This window comes from Candoia aspera, chromosome 10 (assembly GCF_035149785.1).
Source record: "Candoia aspera isolate rCanAsp1 chromosome 10, rCanAsp1.hap2, whole genome shotgun sequence".
NCBI lineage: Eukaryota > Metazoa > Chordata > Lepidosauria > Squamata > Boidae > Candoia > Candoia aspera.
Genome location: NC_086162.1, coordinates 14302882 through 14330116, shown reverse-complemented (window position 1 = coordinate 14330116; position 27235 = coordinate 14302882). Strand labels below are relative to the sequence as shown.

At 41.9% G+C, this 27235-nt stretch overlaps 1 protein-coding gene across 2 annotated transcripts in view; it reads right to left on the bottom strand.

Moving 5' to 3' along the window:
• The window catches only part of PTPRU (protein tyrosine phosphatase receptor type U), a 339403-nt gene that overhangs the window by 175649 nt on the left and 136519 nt on the right, over positions 1–27235 (bottom strand). The window lies entirely within an intron of this gene.

The following is a 27235-nucleotide window of genomic DNA, read 5'->3' as shown; positions in this document are numbered from 1 at the left end:
CTCAGACAATTGGTTCTTTTAGATCCAGGGACAATAAGCACCCCAGTGGATAAAGAGAGTTTAAGCTTTATTATAAACTTACAGTAAGCAAACAAATTTAAACAGAAACACAGTTTGACCAGAAACACAGTTTAGGCAGATTAAACAAAAGCATAAAAAGCATAGCATAAAGGAAGGACATCATAACATACCAGCAAGTTGAAACCTTATCCCATTAAGCTGTCAGGAGCCTCTTGACCAAGACAGTGGAGACACCCCAGGATGGCTTAAGTTCGACAGCACCCAGTGCTAAGGTCTGTGCAGAAGCTCCCAAACTTAAAAGACAATCCTAAGAGTTTTATCAAAGTCTGGCCCTAAAACCTCATGACCCTGTTTCCATGGTACTGAGGCTGCATGGCCTGACCTTGACTAAGATGGTTCCCAGGGTCTGGAGCACCTGTTTCCAAGAGCCTGGGAGGCTACACAGATAAACTAGTGCTTAACAAAAACAATATTGAGGTTTTCTCTTATCTCTCCCCCATTCTAAACAGAAATAAAAAAAAACAAGGCAGCTAAACATTTGTATAACTCAAAATAAACTCTAATCTTTGTGTGAGGGAGAAAATCAAAATATGTCACTTAAACTCCTTGAAATAACAATGGTCTTCCATGTCGCCACTACAGGGGCTGCACTTAATATTTTTTGGAGCCCAGGGGCCACAGTGGATAGAGCAATTATATAATATAGATGGAGCTAATCTTAGCATTGGTTTTGAAAGATCTGAATTTTTTAAACTCTCCTTTTAAGATTTGTACTATTGTTCCAATGTGTTTGCTACCTCAACATGATAAGAAATTGTTCAACTTAATTTCAGCAATGAGGAGCCTCGTGTGGCGCAGAGTGGTTGGCAGCAGTATTGCAACTGAAACTCTCCCCACAACCCGAGTTTGATCCCAGTGGAAGTTGGTTTCTCGGGTAGCTGGCTCAGGTCAACTCAGCCTTCCATCCTTCTGAGGTCGGTAAAATGCGTACCCAGCTTGCTGGGGAAGGTGACGACTGGGGAAGGCAATGGCAAACCACCCCACTCTATAGTCTGCCAAGAAAATGTCGCAAAAGCGGCATCCCCCCAGAGGGTCAGACATACTCTGGGCTTGCACAGGGGACCTTTCACCTTTCACAATTTCAGCAATAGCAGTCAAAGGAGATTCAAAGACCACAAAGAAGGAGCTTTGGGGCCACATGCAGCTCTTTTGTTGTCCACCCAAGGCTTAATTCATCTTTATTATAGATTATAAATCCTAAAATATGAACGAACCAGTCTGGCCCTCCAGATGTTGCTGACCTATATCTCACAGCATCCCTTAGTACTGATTAGGAAGTAATGGCTCTGCTGAACAGGATAAAGCAGGTGAGCAGAGGAGGATCTATCGGCAGCAAGTGAGCCTCACCCGGAAGTGTCATACTACAGACATCTTGAAGGGAAAACCTGAGAGGCTTCTAGGCTTGCTGTGAAACATGCTATGAGGATGCTAAATGCTTCTTAGGAAGAGAAGAGCTCAGGTAAAAGCAAGTAGAAAGCCAGTGGTGCACCATCTTACCGCTGGTTCCAATCAAGTTGGATCACTGGCCTGCTGGGTAAAACTGGAAAATTGTAAGGGTCTTAAAAGCAAATGGAACAGAAATATATGAGTTGTCTTCACGGATTTCTGCCACGGCAGGCAGTCACATTTCATTCATTTCGGGTGAGACACATACGCTGTGCTTTTTTCCCCAAATTTTACTTCTGGTTTTTTTTAAAGAGCTTTAACTAAGATCTTCTTAGCAGGAAGCCTTTCTTGCTTTGTTTTTGCCCCCCCTACATGAAAACAGAAACATGATACTCACCGCATCAGAAGCAATGAGTTGAGGTTGTATTACCTTTTTATTCTGATGCTCAGAGGTACCAAAAAAGACATTTGGGCTATGAAATTTTACGCTTCTCCAAGCCTAACATTCTCCTTGGACAAGGCCTATCACTGGGCATGTCCTGAGTTATCCACTTTAGGCCACTAAGTGTTGATGTCATTAAAGGGCAGCATATTGACATTTATTTTATCATTTTTCTTGACTGCCAGGAGAAGAACAGAACATTGTCTCAGGTAATAAAACAATTTCACTGGGTATTAATTGCTTTGATGGGGAGAGGGTCAGATAGACATATCGTTTGCTACTTATCTATGTCAGACAGCAAAATGCCTCCAGTCTCCCATGAGGTATGACTCGTCTTCTATATGGAATCTTTTTTTATTGGTCTCATAAGCTAAGAGTCCTGAAACCAACCTTTTCTAATAATACCGTCTATGCAGACAATTCTTCCCTTATTTAGGATATCACCTTTCAACGCTATAACTGAATCTACCTATCCATAATGCAAATGAGTCTAGCTCTAATTTTTGCTTACCTCCATACTATAAGAAGATGGTACCCTAATTTTTTTTTTGCAAATGGAACGCACCTTGGGAAATGTTTATTTTTATCCCACCTTTATTTATTTTTTTTATAAATAACTCAAGGCAGGAAACAGGCCTCATACTCCTTCCTCCTCAGATTTCCCCCACAACAACAACCCTGTGAGGTGGATTGGGCTGAGAGGGAGGGACTGGCCCAAGGTCACCCAGCCGGCTTTCATGTCCAAGGTGGGACTAGAACTCTCATACCATGCCTGATTGGCTCTTGGGCTGAGAGGGAGGGACTGGCCCAAGGTCACCCAGCCAGCTTTCATGCCTAAGGCGGGACTAGAACTCTCATACCATGCCTGATTGGCTCTTGGGCTGAGAGGGAGGGACTGGCCCAAGGTCACCCAGCCGGCTTTCATGCCTAAGGCGGGACTAGAACTCTCATACCATGCCTGATTGGCTCTTGGGCTGAGAGGGAGGGACTGGCCCAAGGTCACCCAGCCAGCTTTCATGCCTAAGGCGGGACTAGAACTCTCATATCATGCCTGATTGGCTCTTGGGCTGAGAGAGAGGGACTAGCCCAAAGTCACCCAGGCGGTTTTCATGTCTAAGGCAGGACTAGAACTCACGGTCTCCTGGTTTCTAGTCTGGTGCCTTAACCAGTAGATATTCTGGGAACGCTGAAGCTGTCAAAGCCAGAAGCAAAGAGCTGTGATGAGACAGGACCCTGCTTTCCACATCCAACACTAGAAATGAACAGCAAAACATCTATTAAATAAGGGCAGGAACAAAGGATATAGGATCTATACTCCAGGTCCAATATAAATCTGGCTTGATTCTTAGACCTATGGTACCTTCAATATTAGAGCTTCTTTGACTTCTATAATAAAAGCAACTTATGTTATCAAGCTTTGTCCTAGATCAGGGTTTCTCAGCCAGGGTTCTGTGGCACCCTAGGGTCCCAGGAGAGGTCACAAGGGGTTCCCTGGGAGATCATGATTTATTTAAAAAATTATTTCAAATTTGGGCCACTTCACACTAAAGAGGTAAGTTTCAATCTTTATTTTTAGTTTAAAAACACTGTTCATGCATATATACAGGCCTACCCATGAAATGAATATAATAATTTTGTAACTTCTGGCCCGTATTTGAGCCTGAATGTGCAGGGGTTCCCCGAGGGCTGAAAAATATTTCAAGGGTTCCTCCAGGGTCAAAAGGTTGAGAAAGGCTGTCCTAAACTAAACTCCTCAGCGGAATGGAGAAATTGTGGATAAACCTGACGATTTTGTCCACTTCAATTTGCATGCAGGAGATCACCTGATTAGATTTTAAAACTTTTCTCTCACGCACACACATACATCCATATATATTCAATCCTTCTGGTGTTAATGCTTTAAACCTAAAATGTACAGCAATTTCCTCTTGTTGTCTAAACTGGTAAAACTGAGCTGTACTTTGTGCTATTCTTGTACATCTGAAATGCTTTTCAGCTGCACAATTGAGAACAAAAGTAGCTCAATCATAGAAATGTCAGGCTGGATTGACAGCTGCAGAGTGAGGGGGCAGGCGTTTGGATTGGGGCCATTGGATGGAAGCTGCTGAAGTTTTATACCTGCAATTTCCCCCTTTTTAAAGTTTTGAACAGGAGGAGGAGGAGGAGGAGGAGGAGGAAGCTTTCCATGGAAGCTGATTCTTCCAGGCAGATCAATGGGCCAGTCCCTCTCTCTCAGCCCAACTCACCTCACAGGGTTGTTGTTGTTGTGAGGAAAATAGGAGGAGGAAGGAGTATTAGGTATGTTCACCTCCTTGAGTTATTTATAAAAATAATAAAGGCGGGATATAAAATAAATAAATAAATGTTGCCTATACTGTATTTTTCTTACATTTTCTCTCCTCAAACAGAAAACATTAATACTTCAGGGGGAAACAGTAAAAGCGCCTGTTCTTCGGTGTCACACTCAACCCCCCCCCCAAAAAAAATATTAGACAATGTGGGCAGATTTTCCCCCATCACTTCTAGTATGGTCCATATGCTGCATATCCGAAAAAGCATCCCCTGGGCTTGCTTGCCATCAAAGTGAAAGGAGTTAATCTAACAGACAAAGCTGACTCCATCCTGGTAGAAAGGAATTGGTGGAAAAGCAGTAGCTGCTGCCATCTCTGGCTAAGGAGGGAGTCCATTAACAAGCAGATCAATACCTCACTTCTTTTGTTCCAGACTGTTCACCAGGCTCAATGCAATTTAAGGGCAGCTTTAACTGACACTCAGCAACAGTGTCAGGGACGCGGTGGCACTGTAGGTTAAACTGCTGAGCTGCTGAGCTTGCCGATCGGAAGGTCGGCGGATCGAATCCGCGTGACGGGGTGAGCTCCCGTTGCTAGTCCCAGCTCCTGCCAACCTAGCAGTTCGAAAACATGCCAATGTGAGTAGATTAATAGGTACCGCTTCGGCGGGCGGGTAACGGCATTCCATGTAGTCATGCCGGCCACATGACCACGGAGGAAGTGTCTACGGACAAACGCCGGCTCTTCAGCTTTGAAACGGAGATGAGCACCGCCCCCTAGAGTCGGACACGGCTGGACTTAATGTCAAGGGAAACCTTTACCTTTACCTTAACTGACACTCAGCAACAGAGAGCATTCTTTCTTTACTCTGCTATCTTTCCAAACAGAGCGAAGAGGAGAGCTGGCATGTATATGTGTGTGGCTTCACATTAGCAGCTGCATTTTCCTTCTATAAATATAGGTCAGAGCTACTAAATTAAAAGAGGTAAGCTCGTTCCTGATGGGCTTTAATATACCTTTATGTGTCTTCTGTTAGGAGAGGCAATCCGAGGGAACTATGCCTGTGAAATCCAACATGTGTAGCCTGAAAGAGAGTAGCTGCTGGCACAAAATCCATGAAATGCTGCATAGTTTTGACAACTACCAAGAGGTTATATTCCATCTCCTGTGAGTCTCGGTCAGGCCTCAGAGATAGTCCAGACGAGAAGTACCCACCATGAGAACTCCTTTATTGTAAGGTTACAGTAACAGAATCTTGCAAGTCTGAAAGCACTTCACCCCTCCGTCACCTTTACAGTCCAAAAAACTAGGGAGGGTCCTTTCTGAGAAATTTGTTGCACCTCCATTGCTTCTGTGGGCTAAGCTGCCTTTTATCTGACCACGGTCTCGTCTGCGGCTCTGCCTCATCCTGTCTCCCAGGACATTCTCACAGACCATTACAGTCTCAAAGACAGGCAAATAAAGAGAATGGTTCTTCTTCTGCCATAGGTATACTCTAGGACAGTGCTTCTCAACCTCAGCAACTTTAAGATGGGTGGACTTCGACTCCCAGAATTCCCCAGTCAGAATTCAGGGAGTTGAAGTCCACCCATCTTAAAGTTGCTGAGGTTGAAAACCCTGCTCTAGAACAGGGTTTCTCCACCAGGGTTCTGTGGCACCCTAGGGTTCCACAAGACGTCACTAGGGGTTCCCTGGAAGAACATGATTTATTTAAAAGACTATTTCAAATTCGGGCAACTTCACATTAAAGAAGTAAGTTTCATTCCTTATTTTCAGTTTAAGAACACTGTTAGTGCATATAGACAGGCCTACCCATGAAACGAATATAATACTTTCGTAACTTCTGGCCTATATTTGAGCCTGAATGTGCAGGGGTTCCCCAATACCTGAAAAATATCTCAAGGGTTCCTCCAGGGTCAAAAGGTTGAGAAAGACTGCTCTAGAACACAGCACAGTGTTCTAATATACACTGAATGCTGATGCCCTAGATTAAACTGTAATTGCCAAGGAGTGAAGGAATTAGATAGCAGGTGATAAAAAACTGCTCTGCCTGAGGCCTTGGAGAGTTGATAGTACTGCAGCAGATGGACAAACAGTTTCCGATGTTCCTGCCATCTGAATCAGGCCCTGGATTTGGATACCTTTCTAAATGATGCACAATCACCAAATGTTAGTTATTCCATCCAATTTCAGATATATATTTCAGCTTGGCTGAAGTTTCCCTCTGTATCCCTCAATACGTTGGATAGATGGAACACTCTGAATCACATACACTGTATGCATCACTCTGTCTTCAAAAATATCCAGTGAATCAATATTCCATGCCTCCATGTGCGAGTGTGAGAAAAATAATGCCCAATTGGGCTCTAGTGAGTTTTAGATTTTATTTAGAAAAGCCATCCAAGTATCCAGCTAATGATTTTGGATTGTAACATCTGAGAAACCTCAGAAGACCAGACTGTTGAGAAAATGCTCAGCATCCACTGAAAATTTATCCTCTATTCAACATTTGTTTTTATCCAATTTAAGATGAGACCAGCATGATCACCATCACATACACATTCCTGCATTGTGGGATTGTGAAACTGGACCCCACAATGTTCATGCTATCACCAATTGAACTAATATGTTACCTATGTAAAAGGAGGCTGTGTGATCCCAATTCAGACCACAGGGCTCCTTCCCCCACATCCCGTATGCCAGGTGGAACTTTATTCCCAATGAGCAATTAAGAAGGTGGGGAAAGAATAAATAATAGTTTCCTCTGACCCTGCCCTAATATAGATTGGGTTTTTCCATGGATGCTACAGATATGGTCACTAGCCTGTTTAGCTTGACCTCTGGATATTTCAAAGGAAACAATTTACTTCCTCCTAAATTCTCTGGAAAATAGAGAAACAGACCTTGTTCACTTTTCATGCTAAATCATGTGATTTGATTGGTTTTAGCTTGGCGTAGAGGGCAAATTGCCAACATGGTTTCTAAACCATGAATTACGTTTTAACACATTGTGTAAGCCAAACCAATTGTGATTTATCCAGTTAATGGTGATTAAGCAAATCATGGTTTAGCACAATGTGTGAACCCAGGGAAAGGCTCAGATTGAAGAAACTGAATAATAGTAACAGCAATAATAATTGCAGCAACAACTCTTCACTCCTTGAGAGTGCATGAAAAATGTCACAAACCTGCTACACAATCAGGCTCAACTGGGCTGGTAGGAAGTCAGTCCTGCTTGCATAAAACTCTGCTGAAAAAGTGCTACGGCAGGATATTTCTTATTCACCCATCCTTCGTAATGAATTAAGATCCTGCTAGAATGCCTTGCATTTCCCCAAATCCTTTCTTTATCCCAGGGTTTTAACCCCAAGCATAAATAGTTATTAATTCCTTAGATATTGCCTTTTTTTAATCAGTGGAGTCACTTGCTGGTCATTTCTATGAACAGCGGAAGGAAGGAAGGAAGGAAGGAAGGAAGGAAGGAAGGAAGGAAGGAAGGAAGGAAGGAAGGAAGGAAGGGGAGAAAGCAATATCAGAAGTGCCATTCACACAGGAGTGGCAATGCCTAGAGAATCACATATTGTTTATTTGAGAAGACAAAAGAAGACAGCTCGGCAAGTAAGGAAATTGACTAGGACATTCCATCAAAGCCAAATCCACTTAGAAGAAAATAAGGAAGGCCATTCTTTAATCGAATTATAATTCTAATGTGATTCCTGTCCAGAGGAGAAAAAAGGGGTTTCTCTCCATGCGGACTGCCAGAAAGCCACCGTATGGCAAATCTCTTCCAGTTCCCAAAAGGGTTGCTGTGAAAATCCTCTCATCAGCCAGTTAACAAGGCTTTCCCTCCCAGAACTACTTGACGAAAGAGCCACCAATGCTGGACCACTTCTGGCATACGGCTTACACTGGCTATGTCCCTTGACCAAGAGAAATAGGCAAAGGGAAAAAGTTTTCTATTGAAAGACACCAAACAACAAAGGGAAGGATACAGCCTTAGTGGAGAACAAGATTTGCACTTGGGTGGCCATACAAGGGTGGCTCAGCTAAAGTCTGCAAGACCACCAAGCCTGCTGCATCGTGCTCTTTTGCAAATACAGGTAGTCCTTGCTTAATGACCGTTTGTTTAATGAGGGTCCATAGTTATGACAGCCTCAAAAAAAGTGCTTTACGACCTGTACACGCACTTATGAATGTCACAAACCATTGCACCACCCCCATGGTCACATGATCACAATTTGGGCACTTGGCAGCCGGCTCACGATTATGATCAGTTGTAGTGTCCTGCAGTCACATGATCACGATTTGCAGCTTTTTTTGCCAGTTTCTGGCAAAAAACATCCAGTGGGGAAGCAAGATTCATTTAATGACCAACATAAAAATGGTCGTAAAATCAGGTCCGGTCACATGGTGACTCATTTAACGAATGCCCCACTTAACAACCAATTTTCCAGTCCCTATTGCGGTTGTTAAGTGAGGACTACCTGTATCATCGCTTCTATTACAAATTTGCCATTTCTCCATATATAGACCATCAGGAGGCAGTACGTTACCAGTTCCATCCTATATTGGGACTCATCAGACATACGTAGCCCAATCTTTTCTGCAGGGTTCAAACTGCCTACATGGAACTTCATATGAACCCTGCAGAAAAGATCGGGCTGCGTATGTCTGATGAGCACCAATACAGAATGAAACCATATTGTATCATGGTGGCAAATAAACATCAAACAGAATTCTAGAAAATAGAAAATCCCTCCCTGCAAGAGAGGGAGTAGAAGTCATGGAAAACCTCCTACGTGGGGACATGACACAGTGTAACCGCTCTCTCTCTCTCTCTCTGAGAGCCCAAGGGAAGGCGGACCCTATATACCATTCTGATACCTCTATATTCGAATACATGCTGTATTTGAAAAAGTAGGCAGAACCAAGACCAAACAAAAAAAAAAAGGGGGGGGGGTGAAGCCTGTCCCAAAACCAAAGTCTGATCTAATTTATAATTCAAGTTAAATTGAGCAAATCAAATGCATTTAATATCAGCATGCCAATATATTTATGCCAAATTATTTTCCACATTTGACCTAGTAAAAATATTACAAGTTTTACAGGGACTCCGAGAGCCTTGTCCAAGTCTTTTAGGACCTGCATGTGAGTTTGGGACTTCACTCTGCCCCCCACCCCCACCCTTGGCATAAATCATGATTTGTCATCAAGTTGCAACCCATCTATATAGGTACAACAATTATTGGAAACAAAAACTCAAAGCATTATGGAAAGCGGTGCTGGATAAATCTATAATGATACAACCTGATACAGTAGTATAATCAGCCAGAGCTGATCTCCAAGAAACTAATCTCCAATGGAAATAAAAGAAAAGAAAAAAAGAAAGTTAATCCATGAAAACACTGTTTCAATAAGCATACAAAATTGTCCAAATTTCACTTTGGCAGAAGAAATTACTATCTTCCAAAATTCACCAGCCCTTTCTTTTTAAATCTCTCAGCAATCTCTTTCGATCAAACAAATTTATCACTAAGAAAGGTTAGGAAATTCACTTTAGATCATGAGCCAATCCCAGCCAATCAAACATGGTGATACTGTAATCTCTACAGGTAGTCCTTGCTTAACAACCACAATTGGGATCAGAATTTCGGTTGCTAAGCAAAGCGGTCATTAAGCAAATCCAGCCTGATTTTATGAACTTTTTGAGGCAGTCATTAAGCAAATCACCATGGGCATTAAGCGAACCACGTGGTCGTTAAGTGAATCATGTGGTTCCCCATTGATTTTGCTTGCCAGAAGCTGACTGGGAAAGTTGAAAATGGCAGTCGCATGACCATGGGACGCTGTGACAGTCTTAAATGCAAATCAGTTGCCAAGCACCCAAATCACGATCATGGGACCACAGGAATGCTGCGACAGTCATACGTGTGTGAACTAGTCATAAGCTGTTTTTTTCAACACTGTAGTAAGTCCAAACCGTCACTAAACGAATGATGGGGACTACCTGAACTCTGCAGAAAACTAAGATTAAACATTTTTCCAGTGCTGAACAATCAAGTATTCAGTATAATTTCTGCCAAGAAGGCAGATAGCGCTTGAACCATTCACCAGTCACTCACACTTATAATGCATTCAATAGGGCAGAAAGAGGGAATTGGGGAGAAATGCTTTACTTCCCAATAAGATCTCAGACTTCGGAATTTGCAGTTAGTTGATCCTGCTGTTAAAATCCAACATGGGTGATTAATCACCAGAACTAGAGGTCATACTTCTCTGGCAGTAAAGGAATAAAAGAAAACTGGAGGTCATAGCCATCTCTGCAGTAAAGGATTCCTAGACTCTAAAGCAGTGTTTCTCAACCTTGGTGGCTTTAAATGTGTGGATTTCACCTCCCAGAATTCCCATGTAGGCTGGAGAATTCTGGGAGTTGAAGTCCATACATCTTAAAGCTGCCAAGGTTGAGAAACACAGCTCTAAAGCAATTCTTCCCACACTGGCTATTTATTGGCTCTCCGTGACCTGGAAGGTCTATACAAAATGCTTCCAGAATTAGTTGTTACAACCATGTTCCATAGAGCTATCATATCTGGGATACAGAAATCCAGACAATCACTAGATGGCAGCAGATATATATATGTAAAATTAATTCATAACTGCCACTATTGGTTGCCGGGATTTCTGCAGCCCAGATATAGTAGCCATAGCATATGCTTGGTTCCTCTTCACAACTGCCTACATCCTAAAACTCTGGCAAAATGAAATTTTAAAAGGGACAGGAAGCATATTGCTCTAACAGTCTCTGCCCCTCTCTTTTTCAATTGTGCTAAAGCTTTCTTTTAAAAGGTTACAAGAATCCTATTAAGATCTTGAGCGGGATGGAACAATATAGCACTATGCAAAGACCCAAACTGAACAGAGCTCACCTGAGGTTGTAAAACATGATGAGCTCCATGCTCAAACATCTCCCTCTGACTTCAGGAGGAACTGTGCCTGTCTCACCATTCAACATCCGTATCTTGTCACTCATTTAGCTAATGCCTGTCTCTGGAGAGACAAGTTGTTTTTCCCTCAATGGCTGTTAATCCATCCAGGAACCAAGTCTTGCAGCTGCTGACCAAAGAAGAAAATTCACACATCCACTTACAAGTTGCAGCTAGGCTCCCCTAAAGAGCCTACAAAACTGGCATCTGAGAAATAATTCCACATGATTCGAGAATGGTTGTAGAGTCAATGAAAAATTGTTGTTGTTTATTCGTTTAGTCGCTTCCGACTCTTCGTGACTTCATGGACCAGCCCACGCCAGAGCTTCCTGTCGGTCGTAATGAAAAATTACTGCTACAGAATTCTAGATCATAACATATTCCTGTCTTGAGGAGTATGGTCTTTAACCTGGTCCTCTCCTAGCCAGAGTTCAAACTCTTCCAGATGGTAGCACCCAGTTTTTGGCCTCTAAGCATGTGGATTTGAAAAACATACATAAGGTACATTTAAATATGTATTATAAAATAAATATTTAAAATTATAGACTTGTGGCACCATAAAGACTTTAGCTAATATGAAAACTTCATCTCTTCATGAAAAAAAAATCACCTTAAAAGGGTGGTGCAAGTGTTAGTACTCTTCAGGACCAAGTACTACTTTTGTGTCTATCTGGAAACTTCTTGTCATGAGTAAGGATGGCGAGCAGGGGGCTCCCATCCAGACTGTCAAGCGCATGCGTAGCACTGAGGAATTGTTCAGCCATTCAAAGAGACACAGATTGGGACCGCCTTAACCCTTGGGGGTTATATGTCTGGGTTTTTCCCACGCTTCTTCAGTTTGTTAGGATTCCTGTTAAGTACGAGCAATAAATATTAGAGACCAGTTCATTGTCTCAGTGTGTTTCCTGGTTGTTAGGACACTTCTATTGGTACAAACCTCCAAAGCTAAAGCAAAATTTAACTTTTATTTTAATTGTTATTATGCCAGCTGGGGAATTCTGAGAGTCCACATATCTTAAAGTTGCCAAGGTTGATAAACACCGGGCTAGGCTATAACTTGGAATTACTTTTTATTAGCTGAACATCCTTCCTCTCTCTCAAGTGTTTCTTCACAGATGTATAATGAACTACTGACACAAGCTATGATATACAGAAACCACCTGCAATGCTCAACTGTCGGGGGAATGTACACAAGATACTCCAAGCACTAGAATATTCTAGGACTGCTGGAGTCTCCACACTGCTCTGTATGACTATTTTGATGGAAGCACCAGCATGGAGAAATCTGCAGAACAAAGTCTCTGTTAAAAAGCAATTATTCAGCTATTTGTAGTTACCGATAATACCCATGGATTTATTACTTGCTACTAGCAATCTGCTTTTCTAAATCGCAAGTCTATTTTATTCACTGATTGATTAAATATATCCACATTCCAAAATCAACAGAACAGAGGAGATACTACGCCTTCACATGAACAGCAAACAAAATTCAGATGGCTTTTATCTATAGCCAAGGCACAGTCTTGGCTTCTCATTATTCTTCCTATAGAAGAGGGTGAGAATGCAAGCTCATCCTTGAGACAGCTCTGAACTTATTCAAATCCTTCCATTTATGCCTTGGTAAAGCCATCTATGTACAACAAAGGAGGTGCCATACGGGTGATGAATGAAAAACATTCTGAGTCCAAACGCATGCATGCTGATCATGCCATTGTATTTTTTTTCTCTTTCAAACTACTACTATATTAAGGAAACTTTCCACAAGATGCAAAGTTGCACCTGCTACAAGGAATGCATTTTTCCAGGGTTCTTGCAAGACATGCCCTCTCCAAGGTCTTTTATTCCCTTCTCCCATGGAGAACCTCTACCATGGTTTTCCATTTTTCTTTTCCTACTGACACTCAGCATGTTGTGGTCATTAGACTTTAAAGGACAGTCAGCATGTTGTGGTCATTATTTCTACCTATAAATACAAAAAAACATACCCATTCCTTATTAATACAGTAGAGCTAAACAATTTGGACAGATTAATAAATATCCCTGAATTGGAGTTTTTGTCCAGATAGTTTGCTATTCTATTAATTTCTCAGCCAAGACTATTTTTTGTACTTGGGCAAACCTCAGGGTTCTCCAAATCTGCTACAATTCTTCCTTCTTTTCTGGCTGGCCTTTCTGGGCCTTCATTTCTGTGCTTACCCTTCACCACATATGTTCATGTCCAGGGGAACAATGGCATCAAATGGCATCTAGCCCCTGGAACTTTAAAAAACACATACAGGTCCTTGTGAGGAAGAAATATATGGCCTTTGGATTTGTGTCACTTCAGAAAATTTAAAAATATTAAATCAATAAATCCTTGACATTTCTCCCTTGCAATAATAAAATCATGTCATTGATTCTGCTACATAATGCACTAGGGTCAAGCAGGATAAAGTAGGAAGCTTGTGAGACATCCATCAAGCTTGTAATTGTATTTTTACATTGCACACTGGCCAGGATTCAGAATGTATTGCCCTTCCTCCGAGAGGCATTCTCTGCCATCTTGTCAAGGAAATGGGGACCATTTGCTAATCAGGCTTGAAGCATTGAGAAGTTTCTTTAGAAATAGAAAGTCAAGCAAGTGCTTTGAGAATTGCAGGTGGCTAGACATTTAACAGGTGGCTTGGTAAAAGCACATCATTCCACAAACTACAAAAAGAATTGGCTTAAGAAAACACTGGACTCTTTTTATGGATGTACGTTAATAACTGAAAACGTCTGGGCATTGTCCAAAACTCTTAATTTAACATCAGTCCTTCTCCATACTTGATCTGATGGCATTGTTGACTGGAAGCAGTTCAAGAGAAAACTATAGGTGTACAATTTATAAGGAAAGGCAATGTCATTTTAAACAATTATTCCAGTTGTAATGGCAGAAAGCACCTCTCAATTCATTATTTGTTACTAGCAATTTAATAAACATGTCACCCATGGAATAGCTCTAGAGAATTCAAAAGTTTGCAAGTACAGTACAAGCAAACTTTAATGGGCCTAATAAAAATATTGCCTGTGAAGATTTATGATTTTGGATTTTTTTTTACTCACAACTACTTTTTTTTACTGTTGGACATCTCACCGGCAGTCCTAATGCAGCTGGAAGCTAGGAGCTCACTGATACAACATGGAATATGCAAAGCATTCACACGTGCAACTTTTACACAATTTCACTTCCCAATTAAAAGTTTCTTAAATCCTTTCCTATCTCCTATACATTTCATGCCAATATGGCTACTCACTGGATTATATATCCATTCACATATAATAATATACCATAGATGTTGATAATTGAATTAAAAAACCCTTTAATCATGATCCTCAAGCATGTGAAATCCTGTAGTACTATGTACTTTTTGCATGTCCAACATCATGCTTAAATTGTCCGAAAACTCTTTTTTTTCCTTCATTCTTGGCACACCAACCCAGCCCAGTATACCACAAAGATCTGCCTCTTGTTTTGCATATAATCCGTTAAATTAAGGATGGGGTAACAAGCAGGAGTATAAAGCAGAAAAATTGTCTTTATCCAGTGAAAGGAAAGCAGAAAACAAACAATGGAAGAATGAAAAAAAAAGCCATCTGGAAAAAAGGAAGACAGAGGAATGATGGCTAACTGCCAGTCTCTGTTCAAATAAATTCTGTGCTCTCTGGAATTGGCAGACATCCAGTAAAAACTCATTTTAATCTAAAACCAAAAGTCTCCAATGCAAAGCACTCCCTGGAGAGGCCCTAGTGATATGAAATATTATTCTTCCACCTAGCAGCTGGGATAAACTGGAGAGAAAAGACTGCAACCTTTCTTGTCCACTCACAGCAAAACAAAAACAAAAAACAAAAACCCAGAGGAATTAAAGCAGGCCTATTTCTTAAACCCATCACAGATGCTGTATGATATCAAGGAAAAGACAATATTGCTTTAAGATGTTTCAGACAGGTGTTGCATTTGTACTCTTGCATACTCCCAACCACCTTTTGGAAATTGAATCCAAAGTATTGCACTGCAATATATTCCACAAGGGACTTTGACCACTCCAATTATACAAAGCTAGGTTGTATTACAATAGCATTATATTTTACTTAGGTAAAGGTAAAGGTTTCCCTTGACGTAAAGTCCAGTCGTGTCCGACTCTAGGGGGCGGTGCTCATCTCCGTTTCTAAGCCTTGGAGCCGGCGTTGTCCATAGGACACTTCCGGGTCATGTGGCCGGCATGACTCACGGAACGCCGTTACCTTCCCGCCGAAGCGGTACCAATTAATCTACTCACATTTGCATGTTTTCGAACTGCTTGGTGTGCAGGAGCTGGGACGAGCAACGGGAGCTCACCCCGCCGCGCGGTTTCGAACCGCCGACCTTCCGATCGGCAGCTCAGCGGTTTAACCCGCAGCGCCACCGCGTCCCACCATATTTTACTTAAAAACCCCAAATATTGAATTAAATCCCAAGAAACCTCAATAACATCCTGCCATGCCTCACCAGGACTTCTATTATTTTTTTACCAGTTCTCATTAAAGGGATCTTCTATGCATAAATGCAGCAAAGGCATGATGCTCAGAGGCTTTAGAGATTTTATCCATTAGAACTGAATCTGCTTTATATGAAATAGACTCCTAGGCAATGGCTGCATTCATGTCCATGGCCAAGCCAAGATTTTAAATCATGATTTGTTGAATAAACCATAATGGCCTGGCTGTCACAAAACATTAAGCCAGCATGGATGACTAAGCCAAACCCAAAGCCAGCCAGTATCACTAATTATAAAGAACATTCAGTTGCTCTTCTGGACTCTCTCCCACATTTGGGGTGTTAGTGTGGAATAGAAAAAACTCCCAGGAGATTCAGGAGTGCCAAAATTAGCCGCAAAAACTAAACGCTGTGCTCAATTATGCTCATTCCAAACTGATTGGACCTAAGACTGTAGAGGCTAGAGTCTTCAGCAAAAGGAGGGAGCTCTCCATGGTACTGATCCTCCTCCTTTCCTGAGCAGTACCATGGTATACTTCACAGAATACTCTTACCAGCTTCAACTTGAAAAAAGGACATACCAATGACATAACATAAATGTTGTTAATAATTTGTAACAATCTTTCCAGTATTATTTTGTTCCCATTATGTGCTGCCTTTCATTGAAAATTTGTAATTTTTTTCTGTAGTAAATCCAGATATGACAGCCAGCTTGGTGTAGTACTTAAGGCATTAGACGAGAAACCGGGAGACCTTGAGTTCTAATCCTTCCTTAGGCACAAAGCCAGCTGGGTGACCTTGGGCCAGTCACTCTCTCTCAGTCCAAGGAAGGAGGCAATGGCAAATCACTTCCAAAAAACTTGCCAAGAAAACTGCAGGGACTTGTCCAGGCGGTCTCCAAGAATCAGACACGATTGAACAGATTAAAAGAAAAAAAATCCAGCTATATTCATGATGAATAATGTTATCTTAGTAGTATTGTATCTTCACCCGCTTCAGCTGATATGCCAGTTGCAGCCTTACCTGGAATGGGAGGACCTCAGAACAGCGACTCACAACTCATCCCCACTCACCAGGATTATGGCAATGCACTCCACAATGGGGCTGCCTTTGAAAACCATCCAGAAACTTCAATTAGTTCAGAATGCAGCCGCTTGGCTACTGACTGTTGTACACCAACATGAGAATACTTATGCTCTGGTTTTCTACTGGATTCTGAACGTAACTCAAAGTGCTGGTTTAAAGCTTTAAAGCCCTACATAGCTTGTCTTTGAGGTCCCTTCAGGACCATCTTCTCAAACCCGCTTCCATTTCAATGACATTTCATAAACTTTTTAAAAACAGAGTTATTTAGAACAGTATTCGAATTGTGAGTGTTGCATCTATTTATTTTACTTATTGCTTTTATTTTTTTTTCCTTGTTAGTTTTTGTGACATCTGTTACGTGATGTGCACTTTTTAGTTTTATTTCATTTTACTAACATTATATTGTGGATGTTTTAATGTAACATATTGGAAAAGATTGTAACCCACCAACATACATTTGATTACAGCCGGTAACAAATTTAATAAAAAAAATACATATAATAAAAAAAAGTATTTAGATTGCTTGGTTAACCTCTGAGCCAGAAGGCCCCATACTGTCAGTTTACAAAGATAAGACCCTTCCACATCAGAAATACATGAAAGATATTTTGTAGTAAGTATTCCAGCTGGCATTCTTTCAATAAATGCATGCTTTGCATCTTAAGCAGCGCTTGATATCAGCCAGAAGTTGGTATTTAGATTGTCATCCACTCATTAGAAACGATTGACCACACTGAATTCACATTCCTCTGGTGCTCCATAATTACTTCAAAGCTAATTCTGGAACAAAAGGAATCAAAACAATTGCCATATCAACAATTCAACTGGGGTTAACCAGCTATTTTGTAACATGTTAGCCCTTGAAGGTCAATTACCATATATTGGGAGGTCTGGTTTACTTTTCAGAAATAAGAGGAGTGAGTTTGTTTTTGGTTTGTTTACTGTGCCCAGAACCTAAAGGTCAGCCAACTTCAGTACGTAGTATGATCCGGTTGCTTGTTGGCTGTGTATGTGTATCAGAGCTGAACTTTAGGAAGCAATTGATCGTAAGCCAGGAGTCAGAGCAAGAAGCTGTGCACAGAGGATTGCAGAATCAGAGTGAAAAGGCTGTAACTTACCAGACAAATCATATTATTCTGGCACTGTAGATCCCTCCCCAAGGAATAAGATCTTCACTCCTTGGATTTTGTACCTATTTTACTCCTATTTATTGGTTGGTTGATACTGTAATTTATATTTTTATGGTTTTAATTGTTGATTTTACTGTAAACCACCCAGAGTCTCCCTTTTGGGGGGAGATGGGCGGTAATAGAAATTAGATAGATAGATAGATAGATAGATAGATAGATAGATAGATAGATAGATAGATAGATAGATAGATAGATAGATAGATAGATAGATAGATAATCCTTCAGTGAGGACAGTCAACAAATAGCCTGATCAAACATGGTCCTTCCAGCATCTGGAAAGATACTCCTTCAATACGTAGCCTTGCTGCTGCTTTGGAGAGATCTTAGAGATCTTGGTTTAACCTGACAACTATCCAACTGGCAGCATGTAACATCACGTGTGATGTTAACGTGTCTCCTCACCTTGATAAAGGCAGTAGGCTTAATTTTACAAGCATGTGGGATCCAGGTGAAGATCTAAAGTTACAGTTTAATACTTGATGGGGCATTTTCTGTTCCTGACAATGGAATTATTCTTCATACAGCCTTGTGGGCCTTTCTCAATTAGCCAAATTGAAAAAAAAAACACCAGATCAACTTTTTGGAGAACTAATTGAGGGACAAAGAAGGAGGAAAAGAACAACCAGAACAGGACAAGAGAACTAGGCTCAAATAGGAGGAAGAAGCCTGAAGTAATTAATTAATCTAAAACAGGAGAGGCAAACTTATAGATACTTGGATTACAACTCCCACAGTCACATGCCATTGTCAATACTGGCTACAACAGATGAGTATAAAAATCTATAAACACCTGGAGGGAACCAGGATGTTTACCCTTACTTGTAATCATTTAGCTTATGCCAAAAAAAAGTAGTTATTCCTTGATGCTTTTTTTACCATAAGGAAATTTCATTCTTGCATTGAGAGCTTATCTGTCCTAACAGTCAGGAATCACGCTGAGACGAGGAATAGGTCTCTAGTGTTTATTACTGCTACATAAGACAGAAAATCCTAACAAACTGAAGAAGCGTGGGAAAAACCCAGACAGATAAACCCCAAAAGTTAAGGCGGGTCTGATCTGTGTCTCTTTGAATGGCTGCTTAATTCCTCAGTACTACGCATGCGTTTCCCCCCCTTGATAGAGGCCCCCTCCTGCTCACCATCAGTACTCATGACATTATCCCTTCCAAGTACAGAATGCAAATGTGTCTGGCTTGTGAAATTTGAACGTACTATATGTCAAGCATAATTTGAATGTAAGGGATGTTGAAAATAAATGCATATCTTATTTGCTATAGGTGCTATATTGATGGATGCCAGCAGCATAAAAACCAAGGAAGCCTTATGTTACTAATCGAATTGTCGGGTTCTTGGTGCCCTCTGAGCTTGACTGTTTCCTTGCAACAACCTTGATGTTAGCCCTTCAGGGCAGTCCAGACAAGAAGCACAACAATGAATACCAGCTCTGTCTTTATCGTAAGGTTGCTTGCTTGCTTTAACCAATCAGTTGTGTCCGACTCTTGACAACATTATGGACGAGAGCTCTCCATGCAACCCTATCAAGCACGGCTTCCTTCATAGCTGGATGTTCATCTTGGTATCTGTTTTGATGGTGTTGAGCCAACGTATTCTTGGCCTGCCCCTTCTTCTTGTTCCGCTAACAATTCCTAGCATCACCAACTTCTCTAGTGAGTTTGCATGTATGACATGGCCAAAGTCAGTCAGCCATAGTCTTACAACTTTGGCTTCTAGTGATGTATCTGGTTTTATACGGTCCAGCACTTTTCCTTTGGTTACTCTGGCTGTCCATGGTAAATGTAACAATCGACATAACAGTCTAACCGTAAGGTTGCATTAACAGAACCTTGCAAGTCTGAAAGAATTTCTCCCCGCCTCTCCTTTTACTCCCTTTTATTAGGGAGGGTCCTTTCTGAAATGCTTCCCATGTCCCCCCTTCCTTCTGTGGACTGAGAAATCTTTTGCATGACGGCTGTCCAGTCTGTGGCTCTTCCTCCTGTCCCCCATGTCATTCCCACATACCATTACACTTGACGCTGTTGCTTAGCTTAGTAATGGAACATCTGCAAGAAAACAACCAAGCTCAGAGAATACCAAGAACCCAACACTTAAACCCTGAGTACATATATATTCTCTTCCATTACCAATCAAATTGTTCACTGCAACTTGGATATTAAAGAAAGCCAGAGAATAATAACAGTTAAGACTTGTTCTAAGTTCAAATACCCACCCAAACCCAGAGCCCAGTGGGTGATTTTCAACCAGTAACTCTTTGTCAGCCTAAGCAGCAGTAGCAGCAGAGACAAACTTTATTATGATCATTGACCAAAAGCAAAAGGAAATCCATTTCTGAGGTGGCAAATAAAAAAACATAGTAAAACTTCATAATTATAAAACTGCTGAGGTTAAGGTGTGGTGTGTTTTACAATAGCAAAACAAAATGTTTTGCTGACAAAATGTTTGTCAGCCTAAGAACCTAGCAGGACTATTGTGGAGAGAACATGCAAGGGGATTCTCATGACCCTATCTTGCATTCTCAAAGGAAAGGCACAATATCAATGCAGTAAATAATAAATAAGCAGTTAGGACTGGATGTATGATTCTATCTTTAGCTGATCAGCCACAAAAGGTTTGGCTTATAATAGCTGAGGGTGGAGTCTTGGAAACCATTCAAACCGAGAGGGCTAATTTAAATGGTATTCGCCAGGGAGTTACACCTACAGCTAATTACAAGTTAAAAATTCCACAATGCACACATTCATCAAGTATTTTGCAACACCACTGAACTGGCGCCATTATGTAGCACCTTGAGTTATTTTCAGGGAAAGGAACATACCATGTCTCATCAGCTACACAAAGAAGCTAGCTAAAATGTCTACAAACGACCCCATTATACTGGTTATATACCCTCCCCCATTTGAAGGTAGGTTATCAGCTTTCTGCAGTGATAAAGATATATCACTCTAGATGCAATTTTTCATCCTGGGTTGTCCTTGGTTCCCTTCCTTGGGTCAGATATCTTATCTCACAGGGATAACGGTGGAATTATAAGACTGTGGGGTTGATAGAGGAACCATCCGTCCCACATAGACTGCAGGCTCTGTGGTAGAAATTACTCTTTTGATTATTTAATACTGTTCCTCTGCTTGTTTCCAGATCCATTCCCACAATATTATGCGAGTGTCAAATCCATGTAACAGGGTGCTCCGTAGTTCCATTGTGGCATTTATCACAGTATTGCTGATCTGTGATTTTGTAACCTCCAGATATAATCTTATGTATGTGGAAGTACTTTTAAAAGGGCTTTAGAAGCTTCATTCAATGCATTTGCTTATGGATCCTTCAAGATAAGGATATGTGCATGTAATAACGAATGTCAGAGTTGAAAGTTTCTTAGTGATTGTCTTGTTCCGCCTCTTGCTCATTCCAAGGAATTAAACCTTGCTTTAGCTCAGCTTACAACTAGGCTGTTATGTTTAGGGATGCTTGAGAAATATGACTCTTGAAAATTCCAAGGTGATTCGATGCCATATGTACAGTAGCTCCTGGACTAATTCGCATATTGGAACTTAATTATCTGCCAACTTTTGACCTTTCCAAATGCACTGATGCAAATCTTGGCTTAAAATTAGCCCTACGAGAAGCTGCTGCATCAGTTCTGGAGACCCCCTGACTCTAATCACCGGGGCATCTGCTTTGAGGCCACACTTTGAGGCCACACAGACTAATGCAAAAAAGAAAGATAGTCTGACTCCGATGAAAAGCATCATAGCATGTATTTTCACTTTGGCAGAAATGTTTCCTGCACACAGGCATCTTTTGCAGAAGACTATGAAAAGTCAGCAAAGTCACCCATTTGATGCAACGCTGCATTGATGCAATACCACTTCATTTCACAGAGCACGTTAAAGTAAAGCTTCATCACTATTCCGAGGTTTTGGGCAGGCATACTAAAAATACACATCAAAACTCATTCCGTAGTGCTCCTTTTCAGACAAAATGTGCTTAGAAATGCATATTTAGAGAGCAAAGATATTTCAAACCTGTTATTTCATAGCATAAAATGATGCTGAAATGTGTCTATAGAGAAAAAAAAATCAATAATTTGCCCAGAGAAATGGTCTGATCTTGTAATTTATAAGAACAGGAATCATAAAGATCCTGCTCAAGATTCATTTTTGCTGTAAACATACATGTAGAGATAGATGCTATTGTATAATTAATAATGAGAATTGGTAATGCTAAAGTTCTGTCAAACCATTGGCATGTACTATACAGAAGAATGTAATTAATTTAGACATAGAGTGAATTTTCAATAACTTCCTTTTATGCCTTTCTTACTGTGTAGGTTTGCTGTTTTGCATCAGTACATACATCAATTAATCTACAGTGCTGCAGACATAAATCTACATAAAAAAAATAAACCCTCTACTTTCCTTTAAAAAGAAAACACAGACACTGTTCAAAACTTATCGAAATATGCATTTTCAGGGATTTTTTTTAATCACACCATCATCTGAAACTGGATGAACCAGCAAAATTGGCACACCCTAGAAATAGACTAATTTGTCAGTTTGAGGTAGCTCTGTTGGTTAAACTTCTTCAGAGCTTTTGATAGATCAGCGCTGGCTACCAATCCATTTGCAGTCTCAGTCTAGGAGTTCATTGCACTACAGGTTTCAAAATGACAGCAGAAGATCTTCCCATATGAATCTACTAGGCCAGTGCAATGCTTACGATTCTTTTCCAAAAAAGCAACCCCACAATTCCAAGGAAAAAATGCAACTGTTCCAAGGGTTTGCAAACAGGTGGCACACTGGTACCCCAGTGCCCTAGAATTCACCCTAGACAAGTAGTTCTCAACTTACGGCCATTCGTTCAGCAACCATTTGAAGTTACGATGGCAGCAACCATTCAAAGTTATGATGGCACTGAATGAAGGGACTTACGACCAGTCCCCAAAGTTATGGCTGTTGTATTGCTCCTGTGGTCACGGGATCAAAATTTGGGCACTTGGCAGCCCGCCCACACTTACGACCGCAGGGGCACTTCAACTCCCCCCATTCACCTCTCTCTCCCCCCATCTATGCCCTTTTGGCCCCCTGCACTCTGTGGCCCCTGCCACCCTGGCTGACCTTCCCTGTCTTCTTGCTCCCGCTGCTGACGAGATGTGCCCACCCTGGCCCTTTGCGAGGCAGCTGCTAGCCACATGAGGCTTTTGTCATGAGTAAGGATGGCGAGCAGGGGGCTCCCATCCAGACTGTTAAGTGCATGCATAGCACTGAGGAATTAGGTAGCCATTCAGAGACACAGATCGGGACCGCCTTAACCTTTGGGGTTTATATGGCTGGGGTTTTCCCACGCTTCTTCAGTTTGTTAGGATTCCTGTTACGTACAAGCAATAAAACATTAGAGACCAGTTCCTTGTCTCAGCGTGGTTCCTGGCAGTTAGGACAGCTTTCTTCCCAAGATCATGCACAGCAGTTTCCTTGCAAGACCTGGGGAAGATGGCCTCACGTGGCAGCAGCTGCCTCGCAGAGGGCCAGGGCGGGGACACGTCCTCAGCAGCGGAAGCAAGAAAATGGCAAAGGTTAGCTGGGGAGGTGAAGCACAGAGCAACTGGGGCCTCAGAGTACAGGGTGGCAAGGGTGACTGCGGCTGGGACTGGAATGGGGCAGCCAGGGCTTCCTGGGGTGTGGCGGCTTTGCACCACGCACTGTTAGGGCTTCCCGGGGTGAGCTGCTGGGCCGGGCTGGGGCTCAGCTGGGAATGGGCTTCACACAGCACAAAGGGGCTTCCTGCCACACTGCGTGTCAGCCCTCCCAGGTAAACCAGACAGGAAACACGACCAGATGAACTAATTCTACTTTACTGTAAAGCGACATTAACAGAATCTTGCAAGTCTGAAAGTACAAACCTCCTGCCCTCCCTATTAATCGGCTGAGTGGTCAGGGTGGGTCTTTCCTAAGTTTCTTTCCTAAGTTTCTGTTACCCTCTCTTGGACTCCCTTTCCTTTTATCTGATCCTTCCCTAGGCAGCATCTCTTCCCTCTGTTCTCCAAGGTCACCCTCACATTCCATCACACCGCAGCTCTGGGGCTGCAAAAAGCCCCAGAGCCACGGCTCGCCAGGAAGTCCCTTTGGGCTGCACTGCTGGGCCAGACTGGGCTTCGCGTGGCGCAAAGGAGCTTCCTGGCATGCTGCAGCTCTGGAGCTTTTGCAGCCCCATTGCAATGATGCACCAGGAAGCCCCTTTGCACCATGCGAAGTCCAGCCCCAAGCCATCCCAGCAGCATGGCACAAAGGGGCTTCCTGGCGCACTGCAGCTCTGGGGCTGCAGAAAGCTTGCAGCCCCAGAGCCACAGCATGCCAAGAAGCCTCTGAGCTGCAGCATATTCTTTTCCTGGCCTTCCTGAGCACATGCAGTGCTGCAGCAACCCTCTCCCCCAACTCACCCACTGCCTGCACCAGCCCTCCCAAACCTCCCCCACCCACCCCCACGGCACCCCTATGCTCCTTACCTGGGACTCCTGCCTCTTCCCGCTTAATGATCTGTGCATCTTGAGGTTACAACAGCAACCAGGACTGCTAGGATTGCCGTTGCTATGCGATGCAGTCAGGTGACATCATGCTTTATGACCACATTGCTTAGCGACAGAAATTCCAGTCCCAATTGTGGTTATAAGTCGAGGACTTCCTGTATTTATTGTGAGATCACCTACTGATGTTCTCTTTCATAGTCCCCCCAAAGTCCTACACTAAAGTTATTCTACTATTCGGAATTGTTTTATTGATTATTGTAGTGTATTAAGAAATGTCTTACCCTGATTATTATATTGCTTCATTGTTATATTGGTTCATATTGTATATCATTTTGATTTACCTATACTGCACTTAGTTATTAAAAAACAGGAAATGAAACTACTACTGCTGCTATTACTTCTCCTCTGTTGGCAGGCTTGAAAATTTTGCCTTCAATTATGAGAGGTGGGGGGAGAGCGCACTTTGGGGGAGGTTGGGGATTTAAAACATACAGTAGATGGATGTGTATACCTATTTTGAAGAAATCAAAATTGTAATTTTTTTTCAGCAGGGTGTTGGTGGAACATTTGAGAAAGCACACAACGGGAGCCAGAAGCTATATGCAGCCCATAGACCTTGAGTTGCCAATTCATTGAGTCAGATGAACAAATAATCAAACTCAATATTAGCTACTCCCGAACTTCCTAACAGAGAACACTACAAAGATTATTCTTCAGCGACAGCTCTACCAGGTTGGAAGAAAGTATTCTGGTATGGAAAGAAACTAATTGCAAGCTGGGGAGAATAATTGCTTAGTGGGATGGAAATAAAAAGGTTGTAAAGGCCAAAGGCCAGTGGCCATTAAATCCTTTCCAGAGTGTCTTGACTTTTTAAAATATAATCCACAGGAAATTACCTATATTGTCATTCTTAGATACATGACCTTAAGTGTTTGGCTACCTTAAATGCATGTATTGTCGGAACGAGCTGAGCTTACCAAGCAGTCTACATTGCACTGCGTGTGCCTGCCAAGTCCTCATCAGTATTCATCTTCAGCTGCCTCTATCTTTACATCATTTGCAAAACTTTTATTCACCAGCAAATTGCTCCAGATGCTTGTCAAAAAGTATATGGGCATACCAGAATCACACAAAAAGATGTGTTTCTTCTAACTAAGATATAATGCATCTCACCAAGAATTCAGGAAGCTATTCATCACTCTCATAACTTAAAAGCAGAAGGGTCATTTAACTCCTGTGTGGTCTCCAGGTGCCCTTCCTATATTGGGGAACTATAATGGGGGATTCTGGGACCTGCAGCTCAGCAACATGTGGGGAGAACAGATTATACCTCCCTGCCACAGGAGGAGGATACAAATGATGCAGTTCACCTTGTTCAGGATGGGGTGACTACCCGAAAAGCAGAATCAGTTTTTTTTTTTTTATTCAATCCATCATAATTATTCTATTGGGAGTGGCAAGAATAAAAAGGCATCTCTTGACTCCCTCCTGAGGGTCCTCACCTCAAAGATCCTAGCTACCTGGCTGGGGTTCAGAGACAAAGATTGCTGGAGAACATCTCAGGCTGTAACAAAAAATGCACACAGAGGGCAATTCCTTCAGACAGCCTGGTCCCAATTCATAAATGGATCTAAAAGACCCAACGCTAGGCCTGTGTTCACAAATTAACACCAGGTCAGGATTTTTCATCATGTTTTGTTGGCAAGTCATGTTCTCCTGTATCGCATGGTACGCAGTTATGCTAGCTGGGTGGACATGTTATGCTGGGGGGAAAAAAAGCAAACCACATGATTCATTTGTACAATGCAAATTAAGTTAGTGAGCTTGGCTTCTGCAACAAAGACATGGTTCGATATCCTGGCTTAGTGTTATGTGTGAACACTGTGCTTGATCTTTCAGGGCCCTTCATGTTAAGGCACTGGTGTGAGGTACTCACGTATCCCACTCTGAATTAAATGAAGTTTACAGATTGCCTTTGGCACCAATCCCATATGAATGCTTTGCAGCAGTCTAAATAGTCAGTTATTACGGCATGGATAACCGAAGCAAAGCTATAGCACAGCCATCAGCTGCCTTACAATTTTTCTCACTTCATAAGCTGTGAAAGTCTTTGCCAACTTCTTCCATGAGTATAGTTCAGGCCTATCAGTTCTGCCTTTCGTCACACCAAGTTTCCAGTTCAAAAAAAGATTGGTGAGCTTGACCTCAAGGAAAATGGAATAGCTCCCATCAAATCTCGTTCAAGGTTGAATAATGGTTCCCAGCTTCCATAAAAATATTTAGGCAGGAAAGCAAACGTCCAGAAAAGTTAGTTGCAGGCAGAATCTTTGTGCATATATTAGAGGCACTTATCTGAAGACTTTATATCCCCTGTTAGCGTAAAATCTCCTTTGAGTCAAGTCTCTGGTGGCTTCATGGAAGTTTTCTTGGCAGCATTTGTTTGCTTTATATGCCATTTTTCCTCCAGGAGCATAAGGTGGCCTATGTGGCACTCCAATCTTCAGCTTTCAGCCACGTAAGATAGGTTGTGCTATGATACAATGATAGGCTCAAAGTCACCCAGCTTCCAGTTCTAGTTGAACACCTTGATCTCTACACCATACCGGCTCTTTGGAAGTGGTTTGCCACTAACTTCTTCTTGGATGTATTTCGACTTTCCATTCCAGCCTATAGTCTTGCACCTCCTGATGATTTATCGACAAAGTATGGATCACACTTGACCCTGCTTAGTTTCTGAACC